We start from the raw sequence: 14,718 nt of genomic DNA, 5'->3' as shown, positions 1-14,718 counted from the left end.
TGCCATCTCTGCATCCTTCCTGCAGCTGAGCCAGCCTCTCCCCTGGGATGCCCACCCTTGTCACGGGAGATTGTGTTGTCATCTCGATGGATCAAACCACCTCGCTGCAGGCTGGCAGCTAGGGAGCGGTGCACAGCTCTAGCACAATGGCAGTGGATGCTTGCTGTGCTCCACCACCCCATGCACGACTGGATCCAGTACCCTCTAATAACTGGCAGATCCATGCTCAAGGGTCTCAAGTCCTAAAGCCCAACTCTGGGCAGCTGTGACAGCCTTCAGTACTCAGAATCCTTAACTTAAGAACCAGAAGGGCTAGCAACCAATTCTCTTTTTTAATGAAAGCTGAGGTTAGCCTTGCTATGTAAAGGTTCCCAGTACTCACGGTGCTGGCTTTCGTGAGTTGTGTGGGCCCCAAAGGCCAGCCCTTCTGGTCTCTGTGCAGTTGTTAATTTCTAGGCAGGTGCTGACTCCAGAATAGGAACGCCAATTTTGCTATAGCACTCGGGTCACACCACTTCACACTGCCACCAGATGTGAGAGCCCTACACCACATTTTCCTTTCCAATATCTCTCCAAAACAAGAATGAATGGCGCATCTTTGAAGTGTTCACTTGGTCTACTGGTTGATTAATCCTGAACAGGCAGAAGTGTGGGTGTGTGTGTATGTATGGGGAAAATCACTGAAATTATATGAGCATCATATAGTTACATCTTTGATACCTCCAGGTACTCTAATTCAATGTAGATAAAGCTGGCAGTCTGTGCTAATCCTCAGCTAAGTGCATGAAAACTGATTAACAACAAAGCTACAAGCTCCAGCAGTTCCTGCAGTTGGGTCATTGACCCAATCTTAAGTAACAGGCTTTTGCACAGATACAAGGCTCCCATTCAAATGGTGGGGGAGGCAGGAAAGAGAGATACAATCTTGACTTTTCAGTTGGATGAAGACTCACAAGGTGTTTTTTTTTCCCTCCCAGACAGAAAAATATTGCCATTACGCACATTTTCTCCCAGGTGCACTTATGTTCTATTAAATGCTTCCTGATGTTTTGTACTAATGTTCTCATTATTTAGAAGGACAAAAGAATAACATTTGTTTTCAGCAGAGCAAAAGGCCTTAATTTTCTTAACATGTTTCTCTCACTTGGGAGCTATTATTGATGCAGTGCTATTAGAACTGAATAAATTTAGACCAGAGCTGGTATATGACAAGCTTAAAGTGTGTATTGAATTTGTTTATCATGGTAAACAATGCTGATCTGCCAGTAGGTAACAGTCATGTTGGAACAGCAATGGCTATTGTATATGTATACAACTACCCTCTTCTGGGTGGAATTAAAATGGCTATCTGTGGGTAAGTTTTCATTGCACAGTTAACCTGGCTCTTACCTAGCTTTTAGCCCAAATTTCCCTACCACTCACATAGAAGTTGGAGGTGCTTTAAGCCTGGTCTAGCCTATCAGCTGGGGACTGGGTAAGAACCTGGGCTCCAGTTGCATTTAGGCTGGAACCTGCCTACTTTTCAGTGTGGATGCAGGCAAAAATCACTTGAGTGCTCAAAGTCCTCCAGTACCCTTTCCACAATTCCCCCCGCAATTGACCAGTTGACTGGGAAATGAATCCTACCACATCTCAGCCCAAAGAACCATGGGGTATTTCCCCAGACATACACGGGTGACTGAAGAAACAGTGAGGACACGGTAATATGGACAGGGCCTTGTTGTGGGAACACTTGCACCTGGACTATGCTAAATTGAGTGCCCAGATGGCAACTGATCACCTGGGCTAACTTTGCAGTGAAGATGTACCCTGTTTGCCATAGCCTCATCCTGCTAAAGCTAATAGAATATTTTAGCTGAAGGGTAGAGGCCTCTGCTTTTAAGCCCTGTTTCAAAGCCCACTGAAGGCAATGGGAGTGTTTCCATTAACTTTTGTGGGCTTTGGAACAGACCTTAAAGAAGAAGGATCAGGATTGTATCCCTGCAGCTGCAAATATGTTCTGAGTGTGCCTAGCATGCAGCACAGTGCAGCCATGAACTAATAGACAGCTATAGATTTGTTAAGATATACAACTCAATACATTCTTTAGAAACTATCATGATGGTTCATAATTTTATTGGGCTATAACTACAATCTGTTCAGACGTCGGGTCCTGGGTGCCCTCCACTTCCACTAATTTCAGCATTCCCACTGTCTTCAGCCCCCTTAGGAGAGTATTACTATGATTTCTGCCAGGTCAAATTTGTGCTAGTTACTAATTATGCTAGTTGCTTTTCCTTTTCAAACAATGCACATTTCTAACCCATTTATATATACTTCCCCAGTCAGCCTCTTACCAAGTCTATCTCCCAGCAATGTGTTCATGAATAGGTTGTGCAGGAAAGTGCTCAGTCACTTCCTTCAGCCTCAGTAGGAACAGCAATCTGGATTCTCTGCAAAACCCCCAGAGCATAAGGCTTCACATCAATGGCTAATGTTCATTATGGTTGCAGACTGAAAGGTACGTTTGCAAGTAACAAAGGAATGAGAAGTGTTCATTGTTGACAGTCATTTCTGTGGAGGTTAATAGATGGCTCTTCTCATCCTGAGCTGTGGTTTCCAAGCACATTCCTGTTTCAGAGCAAAACCTGCAATAGAAAACTGGATTTCATTGACGTATGAGGTGTTCAAAATTCTCATTGTTTCTGTCTCACTTGAAAACAGGTCTCTCACAACCTCAAGCTGTATTAATATCTTTCCCCCGTCACTTCCTCAGAGTTCAGGAATGAAATTCAGTGGAAATAGCAAGTACCAGAGCCTCTTTGTCATGAGGTTATGACAAATCTCTATGGAGCAACTTATTTAATCAGCATTTTTCGGTCTGTTACACTTCTTTATTTTTTCTCCCTTAAGTAAAAATTTATTTCAGAACTGTATTAACCTTCTGTATTTGCCTGGTCTACTTCTAACAAGATAACCTGAGATAAAAATGACTGTACGGTCTGCTGACGTCCTGAATTTGGGCCAAAACACATCCAAATGACGTCAGAGTTGAATGGGGAGTGCACGGTCATCCCCAACCTCTGCACTATTTCCACATTTTTATGAGCAGTGAACCTTCTATTTGGAGAAATAAGGTGTGGGTTTTTTTTTTGTTTTGTTTTGGTTTTGTCGGATCAAAGTTGGGCCTCTTTAGGAAACCCTCTTATATTACGTGGAGCTGATCTTTGTGTTGCTGCATATGTTGCCGCATCACTGGATCAGGTCTTCAATAAACACAAATTGAGGAGGAAACAGCGAGATACTCCACCTCCTATGAAACAATCCTATATCATTTATGTGTATGTGGCAATACACAGCTGTGCTGCCCCAGGAGCGGACAGTGATTCTGTCACAATCAACCTCCTGGTTTCCCTCTGCTCTTCGGAAGGGGAAAGAGGAGGGAAATATACCAGGCACTAGCCCTGTACCTCGTATGTTGACTGGGGTGTTTGTTGGGGGAGGGGTGATTCAAAATTCTGCCCGAATGCACGGCTGAGGCATAGCAGCCCCATGGAGACTCCTCTTCCCTCAGCACTTCTACCCACACTATGGATACCCAGTGCAGGGGGGTAATATAGTCTTACCTCCCCCTTGCTGCCCTGCCCTGGCACACAACATAGACCACAATCTGCCCCTCAACAGGAACATAACCAATAGGGTTCTATAGAATAGTATTAGGATTCTCTATAAATTATTCTAAAACCAGTGCAGTAGGAGAGGGAATGATAATCTTCCTTTAGCTTTTCTGAATCATCCTATAGAATCCTACAGCAGGGATAAAATTCTCCGGGATGGCTCCGGGATGGAATGTTTACCCCACTCAGGTGAACAAAGAGATAACAGGAGTTTGAGAGCTCAGTTGGCCCACCTGGCTGCAGCTGGAGGGTGTGTCAGACTTAATTTATTATCAGAACCAGCTGGGGACAAGCAGGGTCTTCACTGTAAAAGAAGGAAGTGAAAACTACAGGGAAGGTCCAGGAGGGGGGACCCAGGAAAGAGGAAGGAGGCAGGATCTTTTCTGTCTCTGGGAAGGCAGACTGAAGAAGGCCACAAAGACAGAATTAAGCTGTATACTGGGCCCTTGAAAAGGGGCAAGGCACAAAGAAGCAATCTTGAGGGAGGGTTCCAGCAGAGAAAGGAGGAGCTGGGAGGACCGAGGGAGAATCCAGAGGCCTGGAATCAAAGGAGAGGCTTTGCTAAGCACAGGCTACAGGAAAGCAGCCCAAGGAGTTCAGAGACAGGAATCAGAGTAGCAGCCGTGTTAGTCTGTATCTGCAAAAAGAAAAGGAGGACTTGTGGCAACTTAGAGACTAACAAATTTATTTGAGCATAAGATTTCGTGAGCTACAGCTCACTTCATCGGATGCATTCAGTGGAAAATACAGTGGGGAGATTTATATACACAGAGAACATGAAACAATGGGTGTTACCATACACACTGCATTTGCTCAAGAAACACCCTGAAAAAGCACAAGAACAAATCCGCACACACCCCCCTGGAACCCTGACCAGGGGTATTCTCTTTGCTACCCAAGATCCATAAACCTGGAAATTTTGGCCCATCATCTCAGGCATTTGGCACCCTGACAGCAGGATTGTCTGGCTATGTAGACTCCCTCCTCAGGCCCTACACTTCTAGCACTCCCAGCTATCTTCGAGACACCACTGACTTCCTGAGGAAACTACAATCCATCGGGGATCTTCCTGAAAACACCATCCTAGCCACTGTGGATGTAGAAGCCATCTACACCAACACTCCACACAAAGATGGACTATAAGCTGTCAGGAACAGTATCCCCGATAATGTCACGGCAAACCTGGTGGCTGAACTTTGTGACTTTGTCCTTACCCATAACTATTTCTCATTTGGGGACAATGTATACTTTCAAATCAGCAGCACTGCTATGGGTATCCACATGGCCCCACAGTATGCCAACTTTTTTATGGCCGACTTAGAACAACGCTTCCTCAGCTCTTGTCCCCTAATGCCCCTACTCTACTTGCGCTACATTGATGGCATCTTCATCATCTGGACCCATGGAAAAGAAGCCAATGAGGAATTCCACCATGATTTCAACAATTTCCATCCCACCATCAACCTCAGCCTGGACCAGTCCACACAAGAGATCCACTTCCTGGACACCACGGTGCTAATAAGCGATGGTCACATAAACATCATCCTATACTGGAAACCTACTGACCGCTATGCCTACCTACATGCCTCCAGCTTTCATCCAGACCACACCACACGATCCATTGTCTACAGCCAAGCTCTACGATACAGCCGCATTTGCTCCAACCCCTCAGACAAACACCTACAAGATCTCTACAACTACAATACCCACCTGCTGTAGTGAAGAAACAGATTGACAGAGCCAGAAGAGTACCCAGAAGTTACCTACTACAGGACAGGCCCAACAAAGAAAATAACAGAACGCCACTAGCCATCACCTTCAGCCCCCAACTAAAACCTCTCCAGCGCATCATCAAGGATCTACAACCTATCCTGAAGGACGACCCATCACTCTCACAGATCTTGGGAGACAGGCCAGTCCTTGCTTACAGACAGCCCCCCAACCTGAAGCAAATACTCACCAGCAACCACACAACAGAACCACTAACCCAGGAACCTATCCTTGCAACAAAGCCCGCTGCCAACTGTGTCCACATATCTATTCAGGGGACACCATCATAGGACTTAATCACATCAGCCACACTATCAGAGGCTTGTTCACCTGCACATCTACCAATGTGATGTATGCCATCAGGTGCCAGCAATGCCCCTATGCCCATGTACATTGGCCAAACTGGACAGTCTCTATGTAAAAGAATAAATGGACACAAATCAGACGTCAAGAATTATAACATTCATAAACCAGTCGGAGAACACTTCAATTTCTCTGGTCACTCGATTACAGACCTAAAAGTGGCAATTCTTCAACAAAAAAACTTCAGAAACAGACTCCAACGAGAGACTGCTGAATTGGAATAAATTTGCAAACTGGATACAATTAACTTAGGCTTGAATAAAGACTGGGAGTGGATGGGTCATTACACAAAGTAAAACTATTTCACCATGTTTATTCCCCTCCCCCCGCTGTTCCTCAGACGTTCTTGTCAACTGCTGGAAATGGCCCACCTTGATTATCACTACAAAAGGTTTTTTCCCCCCCGCTCTCCTGCTGGTAATAGCTCACCTTATCTGATCACTCTCCTTACAGTGTGTATGGTAACACCCATTGTTTCATGTTCTCTATGTATATAAATCTCCCCACTGTATTTTCCACTGAATGCATCCGATGAAGTGAGCTGTAGCTCACGAAAGCGTATGCTCAAATAAATTTGTTAGTCTCTAAGGTGCCACAAGTCCTCCTTTTCTTTTTGCAGAGGCAGGAAGTGGCTTGGGAAAACAGCAGCACATCAGAAGGAGCAGATCTAGCTGCTTAATACAGGATCCCTGCACTGAAACCCAGAACAGAGGGTGAACCCGAGTTCCCCTACCAGCCCTGAGGAAGAGATGCATGAGCCTGATGAAACAGCTATTGAATCCAAGGGGGGTTGAAGACAGTGTCTTGAGGATGGGCTGAAGAATAGCACAAAGTGGGGGAGAAGACAGTCATAGGCCTGGAATGAGTGTTGCCAGGGGGTGTTCAAGAGAAGAGAACCTGCTAGGCCATACCCTTTCACAAGGGGGCACTCCAATGGTGAGTCTGCTCTTTCACAGGCTCCAGAAACCAACAGGAAAGTTATCATTTTGTGTTTAAATTCTGTAGAACTTTTTTTCCCATAACGGGGTAAGAGAGAGGGAGAGCGATAAAATAGGAGTGGCTAATATGTAAATAAAAACACTTTCTCCAAGAGTGAAATTCTCTCTTGCGCAGTGGGCCAGCACCAGGCCTATGCAGTTCTTAAGCCCAAAATAACTTAAATGGGAACTATGTGCTGCGCAGGGGTGAATTTCACCCTAGTAGAATTGAAACTTAAATAAAATTAGAGAGAGAGAGAGAGAAAATAAGGAAAACACACAGAATCCTTTGAGAAAACCGTAATAAGGCTGGGGGAATGTGGGCAAATTTCTAATTAAAATGCAATTTTAATTAACATTAATTAAAAAGTGCTCATCTGTTTTGATGTATTTTAGATTGTATCACCGGTTCAAGATATAGCCTCTTCTATCAGGCACCCTTTTTAAAATAATGCCAGCGATCATACTGCTTTGCTAAGGTTAATTATAGCTATAAAACTTTCCCAAAGTGTGGAGTAATGAGGCATGTTATTAGGTCTGGTGAAGACTCTCCTTTTCACCTAGGCAGAGATGTGGAATGGCCTCTGTTTCTCAACTGGTTCATCATGTCGTTTTTATCTGCATGCATGTCTTCATTTTCAGACAACTAGGCACATCTGTTCATGGCTAAAACTACTGTAGTAGGCTACTCAAAATGTACAGAACTGTTTTTTGTTTTTTTAACTCTCCCAGCCCTAGAACCTTGTTTCACTTTGAATTTGCCCTGTGCAGATGTTCACAATCCTACCATCACATGGATAGTAAAGCTAAGATTTTCAAGGGTGCCTTCAGGATCTGAATGCCATTTAATGAGAATCGGGGATCCAGATTTCTTGTGCTGCTTTGAAAACTCCAAGCTCAAGACTTCCCACATTTCAAAGGAGATACCCCTGTTTACCAAATAGTTCAGTTTCAACCCAATTGGAGAAACAGTTTGTCAGCAACGTTCGCCTCTCAGGTCTGCGTGACAGATCACAGCAGTCAGAGGGTGAACCTCAAAAATGTGGGGAGCCATGTTCTCCCCGTGCAGAAATTACATCCGCAGAAATTACTGGGGAACGGAGGGAGTCAGTCTCTGGGAGTTTGTTTTGGACAAGAATTCAGAAGCTTCAATGAGTATCTGGATCTCTTAAACCTATAAAATTAGTCTGGAAATCAGGCAACTCCCTCCTCAATTTCTACATGAGATTACAGTACTTCTATTTCTGGTTCTGTCTAAAACTCTTTGTGGGAGTGGGGGCGGAGGGTGAGGGGAGGAGAAACAGCACCACCAAAACCCAGAAAAACTACCCGTAACTCAGAAAAACCTTTCAACATTATTTAATTTCATAAGTGCAAAGGGGAGCACCCTTTGGGAGAGAAATCAGATCTTTTCAGTACCTTTAAAAAGTCCAGTTAGAATTAAATTCAACAAGAACAATAGTTCAGAGAACAACTTTTTCCCCCTCTAAACTGGTTTGCCCATTCATAATCTCTCCACCATTATTCTGTTCTTGAGCTATGCATAAGAACATAACACCAGCAGGAGTTCTGCTCATCACTTCTCTTTTGAGGTCAAAGAACACTTTCCCCAGCATGACAAGACATGTTACTGGTCTACTTTTTAAGCCTGATATTTCAAATGTGTCTGAGGAATATTGTTCACTCAACAGAACTTTTGTCCTTGACTATCAGTACTAGGCCTTCTTTGGCCTCAGAGGGCAGTAGGATATGTGTATTCTGATTGAGAGACTTAACTGAACATTTGAAAGTATGAGGATTATTTATTTTAAAATACTTATAATTTTCAGTTGTCGTTCAACCTGTTGTCATGGCAAAAAGTGCTAATGTCATGCATGTTGTGAGCCAGGGAGCATAAAAAGAAAGAGATAACAGGACCCTGGGCAGTAACAGCATGTAGATGGCTGCTAAGGGATTTGTTTGGGTTGAAACGCGCTTCTTTGTATGGATGGTCAGTCAGACTTTTCTGAGAGTTCTCTTTCTTGCAGAGCAGCCAGACAAAAGGGGAGTTAATTCTCATTTATCGAGATCATGTGTTCACGGACAGCAAATTGACTAGAATTTTCCCAGGTCAATGAAACATTTTGACATTTCATTTCAAATCAGCATTTCCAAAATGAATTTTTTTCAGGTTTTTTTGTTTGTTTGTTTCTTCAAGGAAAAAAAAAATTTCCGTTCAATATTAACCATTTCTCTCCTCCTGCCCCACAAAGATTTTTGGGATTGGCCATTAACATGAAAAATCCTGCCATTCACCCCATTCTAATAGGGAGGCTATAAAATGCATTTGTGTTTGCATAGTGAAAAACTCCAGCATAACAAAAGAGTTAAATGAAAATCCGAAAGGATAGATTTTATCATAAATTTATCTTCTGGTTCATCCAGACAGTCCAGATCCATCTCTTCCTGCCCTTCATTGATATTTTTCAGATATGAACTTATAAAAAACTGTTGCCTGTCATTTTGTACTTTCATGAAGCTTTCTTCCAATCTACCATCAAGTTGAGCTTTGCAGGAAAATGTGGTGGTAAAGTTCAAGTGATAGCTTCTGTGTAGCAGTAAGCTCCATCAGGAAAAAAATAATGGTTTTTCACTTAAATAGAACACATTTCCCTTAGACCAATATCTTAGCATTACACAAGTTTAATATTATTGTCACAAAGCTCAGTTTTTATGAAGAATTACATTATCTTTAATAAAAACACCTACAGGGGTCTTAGCGCTGTCAGACAAGACTTTTCACTCACTATTTTTCTCCTGCAGTTCCAAATGTTCCCTTCTGAAGAGTTAGTTTTAGAGACGAGCAAATCTACCCTAGATTAAAATTGATTGTAGTGCTTGAATGGGAGAGAGAATTGTATCAGTGATATATTAGAAGATGAAGGAGGCAATAGGACAGATAAAGGACAATTCATTGCCGCTTCAGAAACATCTAAAGCTGCCATGACCAAAGGGGATTGCTACCATGGTGAAAGAAAAACTCATCTCTCCTTCATCTTTCTCCATTACTTTTGGGTGTTGCGAAATCTGTGTGTACCCATTGGTCTGTACATACAGGATCTTCATTTCTTTTGGCTGTCTCTTGGAGGACTCACTCAATGAAGAGAAGAGTAAGGGGAAAAAAGATTCTCGTTTCAGTTTAGTCAAAAAATCAGCATAGGAATACTTGAGAACTAGATATGCCTGAGTATAATTTCCAAGGTGGTCTCTGTTTATGGAGGAGATGGTATGATGGGATAACATGATTTTGGCAATTAATTGATCTTTAACTATTCATGGTAAATAGGCCCAATGGCCTGTGATGGGACGTTAGATGGGGTGGGATCTGAGTTACTACAGAGAATTCTTTCCTGGGTATCTGACTGGTGAATCTTGCCCATATGCTCAGGGTTTAGCTGATCGCCATATTTGGCATTGGGAAGGAATTTTCCTCCAGGGCTGATTGGAAGAGGCCCTGGAGGTTTTTCACCTTCCTCTGTAGCATGGGGCACGGGTCACTTGCTGGAGGATTCTCTGCTCCTTGAAGTCTTTAAACCACGATTTGAGGACTTCAATAGCTCAGACATAGGTGAGAGGTTTATCGCAGGCGTGGGTGGGTGAGATTCTGTGGCCTGCGTCATGCAGGAGGTCGGACTAGATGATCATAATGGTCCCTTCTGACCTTAGTATCTATGAATCTATGTTGCAATTTAAATACTGTAAGATATTTTAAAGAGTAACAAATTGATGTCCAGAGTACTTAAGCTTGACTCCAGAAAACAAAAACATGCTCCCAGATGTCAGAAGAAGGATTTTTAAGCCTCCTTCTCTCGGATGTCCATATTTTGGGTGGGTCCATGAGCAACCAAGGACCAGACAGCCAGCAACTTTTTTTTATTTTAATGCAGGGGGGGAGGGGGGGTTCATGGTTATGCTTACCTACAGAGAGACTACCCTTGCCCCATGATAAATCACATACAAGCCTCCACAGTCAGGACTAGAACCTGATTCTACAGTTTCAAAAACACAAGTGTCTACCATTGAGATAAAGGAAAAACTTTGTTAGCTATTGAAGGACCACTTTTGTTTCTTGAAAATTGCACCCTGTCAATTTAGGGCACCACACTCTCATATAAATAGTATCTGATCCTGCTCCCACTGAAGTCAGTGGCAAAAACCCTCTTCCCATTGACATGAGTGAGAGGAAGATTGGGTCCAGAATTATTATAAATAAAGAATAAAAGAATAACTTTGTTTAATTAGAAATTATTTTCTTCGAGGAGCAGGCCCTTGAATTTTCAGAGATGTAAGCGTATGTAAAGCTTGCGGGAGTAGTAACAAGCTATTTTTAAAATGGAAGGAGACAAATTTATGTTAGACAAAAACTGTAGTCTTAAATCAGCATAATTTTTCTAATGATCCATAATCAATTCTTCTGACTTTGAGGAAACACTTCCTTAGGTTTTCAGAGAATTTGGCAATTTTCAGGCTAAATAAATTTTTTCAAGCCAAAGTTAGAGTGGAGCAATAATTTTCCTTTTTAATGGAAGTTGGTTGTCACCCTAACGATAGAAGAGCTATCACCTCTGCATAGTAACCACTTGTCTGTCTTTTTATTTTTAGTCTCTCTTCATATTTTTCCACTATATGATTCTGATCCTGATCCCAAGGAAATAAATGAGAGAATTGTTATTGACTTCAGTGGCAGCAGATTCGGGTCCATAACATAGGTAGAGCGATTGGCAGTTCAGACACTGAAGCTTCTGAAAGTGATACCAACAATTTTGCTTATGTACAAAATTATATGTATTCCGTTTTAATTTCTTCTGTGGCCCCTGATGTGGGTGTATAACCCAAGTAATAGTTTTCACATGCACAATCCCCATTGGCATATATAAGTATGATTGTATGTATAAATACTATTACTTGTGTGCTCTTTGCAGAGAACACAAATATTGGATATACGAATAATTTCACCTGCAAAACCTGTAACTGAGAGGCCACATTAAGGTGGTTTTGAAAAATTGGACCACAATGCTTTAAAGAAGCTGCAAAGTCATGTCTGCTTTGAGAAATGCAAAGATGAGATAAGTGTTTTTGAGCCTGCTACAGTCGATTGGGACTTACGAAGTGGAATGGCCTTTTCCCTTCCAAGGAAACATTAAATCACCCAGTGTTTGTCACACCTCTTTGATCTTCTGGGGATAACAGACCACTGACCAATTGCAAGTGTTATGCTCAATTAAAGGTGTGAGAGAACACCATTTTCCCTCTTATTAGAATCTTCAAAGCACACAAAAATAAATATGCGTAAACATCCCACTGAGACAGACTAGACTGACAGCTATTTCTGAAAGTCAATGACACATTCTGTAGGGAACGTTGTTTTTCTGATTAACTGGAATTGCCCACAGTTGCTGTCTAATGACAGCAGTGGGAAGCCCAGAGTGATGATGTACAGAGTGAGTTATGCAATGATTTCCTGAAGCATTAAAGTGCCTATCACTTTATTGGATTTGAGAGCAGTCCTTTCTTTTGTTGACTAATTAATTTTGATTTACGTGGTAAATGGCTAGAATTGAATAAAGCTTTCACCAGTACAGAAGACTAAACATGTTATCAGAGGAACAGCCGTGTTAGTCTGTATTCGCAAAAAGAAAAGGAGTACTTGTGGCACCTTAGAGACTAACCAATTTATTTGAGCATGAGCTTTCGTGAGCTACAGCTCACTTCATCAGATGTTTACCGTGGAAACTGCAGCAGACTTTATATACACACAGAAATCATGAAACAATACCTCCTCCCACCCCACTGTCCTGCTGGTAATAACTTATCTAAAGTGATCAACAGGTGGGCCATTTCCAGCACAAATCCAGGTTTTCTCACCCTCCACCCCCCCACACAAATTCACTCTCCTGCTGGTGCTAGCCCATCCAAAGTGACAACTCTTTACATAATCAAGTCGGGCTATTTCCTGCATAGATCAAGGTTTTCTCACATCCCCCCCACCCCCATACACACACAAACTCACTCTCCTGCTGGTAATAGCTCATCTAAACTGACCATTCTCCAGGTTTAAATCCAAGTTAAACCAGAACATCTGGGGGGGGGGGTAGGAAAAAACAAGAGGAAACAGGCTACCTTGCATAATGACTTAGCCACTCCCAGTCTCTATTTAAGCCTAAATTAATAGTATCCAATTTGCAAATGAATTCCAATTCAGCAGTTTCTCGCTGGAGTCTGGATTTGAAGTTTTTTTGTTTTAAGATAGCGACCTTCATGTCTGTGATTGCGTGACCAGAGAGATTGAAGTGTTCTCCGACTGGTTTATGAATGTTATAATTCTTGACATCTGATTTGTGTCCATTTATTCTTTTACGTAGAGACTGTCCAGTTTGACCAATGTACATGGCAGAGGGGCATTGCTGGCACATGATGGCATAGATCACATTGGTGGATGTGCAGGTGAACGAGCCTCTGATAGTGTGGCTGATGTTATTAGGCCCTGTGATGGTGTCCCCTGAATAGATATGTGGGCACAATTGGCAACGGGCTTTGTTGCAAGGATAAGTTCCTGGGTTAGTGGTTCTGTTGTGTGGTATGTGGTTGTTGGTGAGTATTTGCTTCAGGTTGCGGGGCTGTCTGTAGGCAAGGACTGGCCTGTCTCCCAAGACTTGTGAGAGTGTTGGGTCATCCTTTAGGATAGGTTGTAGATCCTTAATAATGCGTTGGAGGGGTTTTAGTTGGGGGCTGAAGGTGACGGCTAGTGGCGTTCTGTTATTTTCTTTGTTAGGCCTGTCCTGTAGTAGGTAACTTCTGGGAACTCTTCTGGCTCTATCAATCTGTTTCTTTACTTCTGCAGGTGGGTATTGTAGTTGTAAGAAAGCTTGACAGAGATCTTGTAGGTGTTTGTCTCTGTCTGAGGGGTTGGAGCAAATGCGGTTGTATCGCAGAGCTTGGCTGTAGACGATGGATCGTGTGGTGTGGTCAGGGTGAAAGCTGGAGGCATGCAGGTAGGAATAGCGGTCAGTAGGTTTACGGTATAGGGTGGTGTTTATGTGGCCATTGTTGATTAGCACTGTAGTGTCCAGGAAGTGGATCTCTTGTGTGGACTGGACCAGGCTGAGGTTGGTGGTGGGATGGAAATTGTTGAAATCATGGTGGAATTCCTCAAGGGCTTCTTTTCCATGGGTCCAGATGATGAAGATGTCATCAATATAGCGCAAGTAGAGTAGGGACTTTAGGGGACGAGAGCTGAGGAAGCGTTGTTCTAAATCAGCCATAAAAATGTTGGCATACTGTGGGGCCATGCGGGTACCCATAGCAGTGCCGCTGATCTGAAGGTATACATTGTCACTAACACGGCTGTTCCTCTGAAACCTGTCATTATGCAAGGCACTGCATTTAGCCGTATGGAGTGGAAATCTATCAACTGCATGAAGAAACTTGTACAGATACAGACAGACATCATCTTCCTTTCCAAATGCAAACAGATGGACATCGTACCAAAAGGACTGAAGGTCAAAAATCCATTACAATCTACATACCACACAGACTATGCTGACAGCTTGTGCCTCACGCTCTCAAAGAAACTGCGGAATCACCTGATCAAGATCCTCTACAGCAAACAGGGAAAGATTAAGAATGAGCTCTCAAAAATGGATACTCTCATAAAGAACCAACCTTCCACACAAACTTCCTCGTGGCTGGATTTTACTAAAACTAGACAAGCCATTTACAACGCACACTTTGCTTCTCTACAAAAGAAAAAAGACACTAAACTTTCTAAACTACTACATGCTACAAGGGGCCACAGCAATGGTTCCCTCACCCCACCTAGCAATATTGTTAACCTATCCAACTATACTCTCAGCCCAGCAGAAGCAGCTGTTCTATCTCGGGGCCTCTCCTTCTGCCCCTCCACCCCCACGAAC

This window comes from Lepidochelys kempii, chromosome 4 (assembly GCF_965140285.1).
Source record: "Lepidochelys kempii isolate rLepKem1 chromosome 4, rLepKem1.hap1, whole genome shotgun sequence".
Classification (NCBI taxonomy): domain Eukaryota; kingdom Metazoa; phylum Chordata; order Testudines; family Cheloniidae; genus Lepidochelys; species Lepidochelys kempii.
This window is presented reverse-complemented; position numbering follows the sequence as displayed.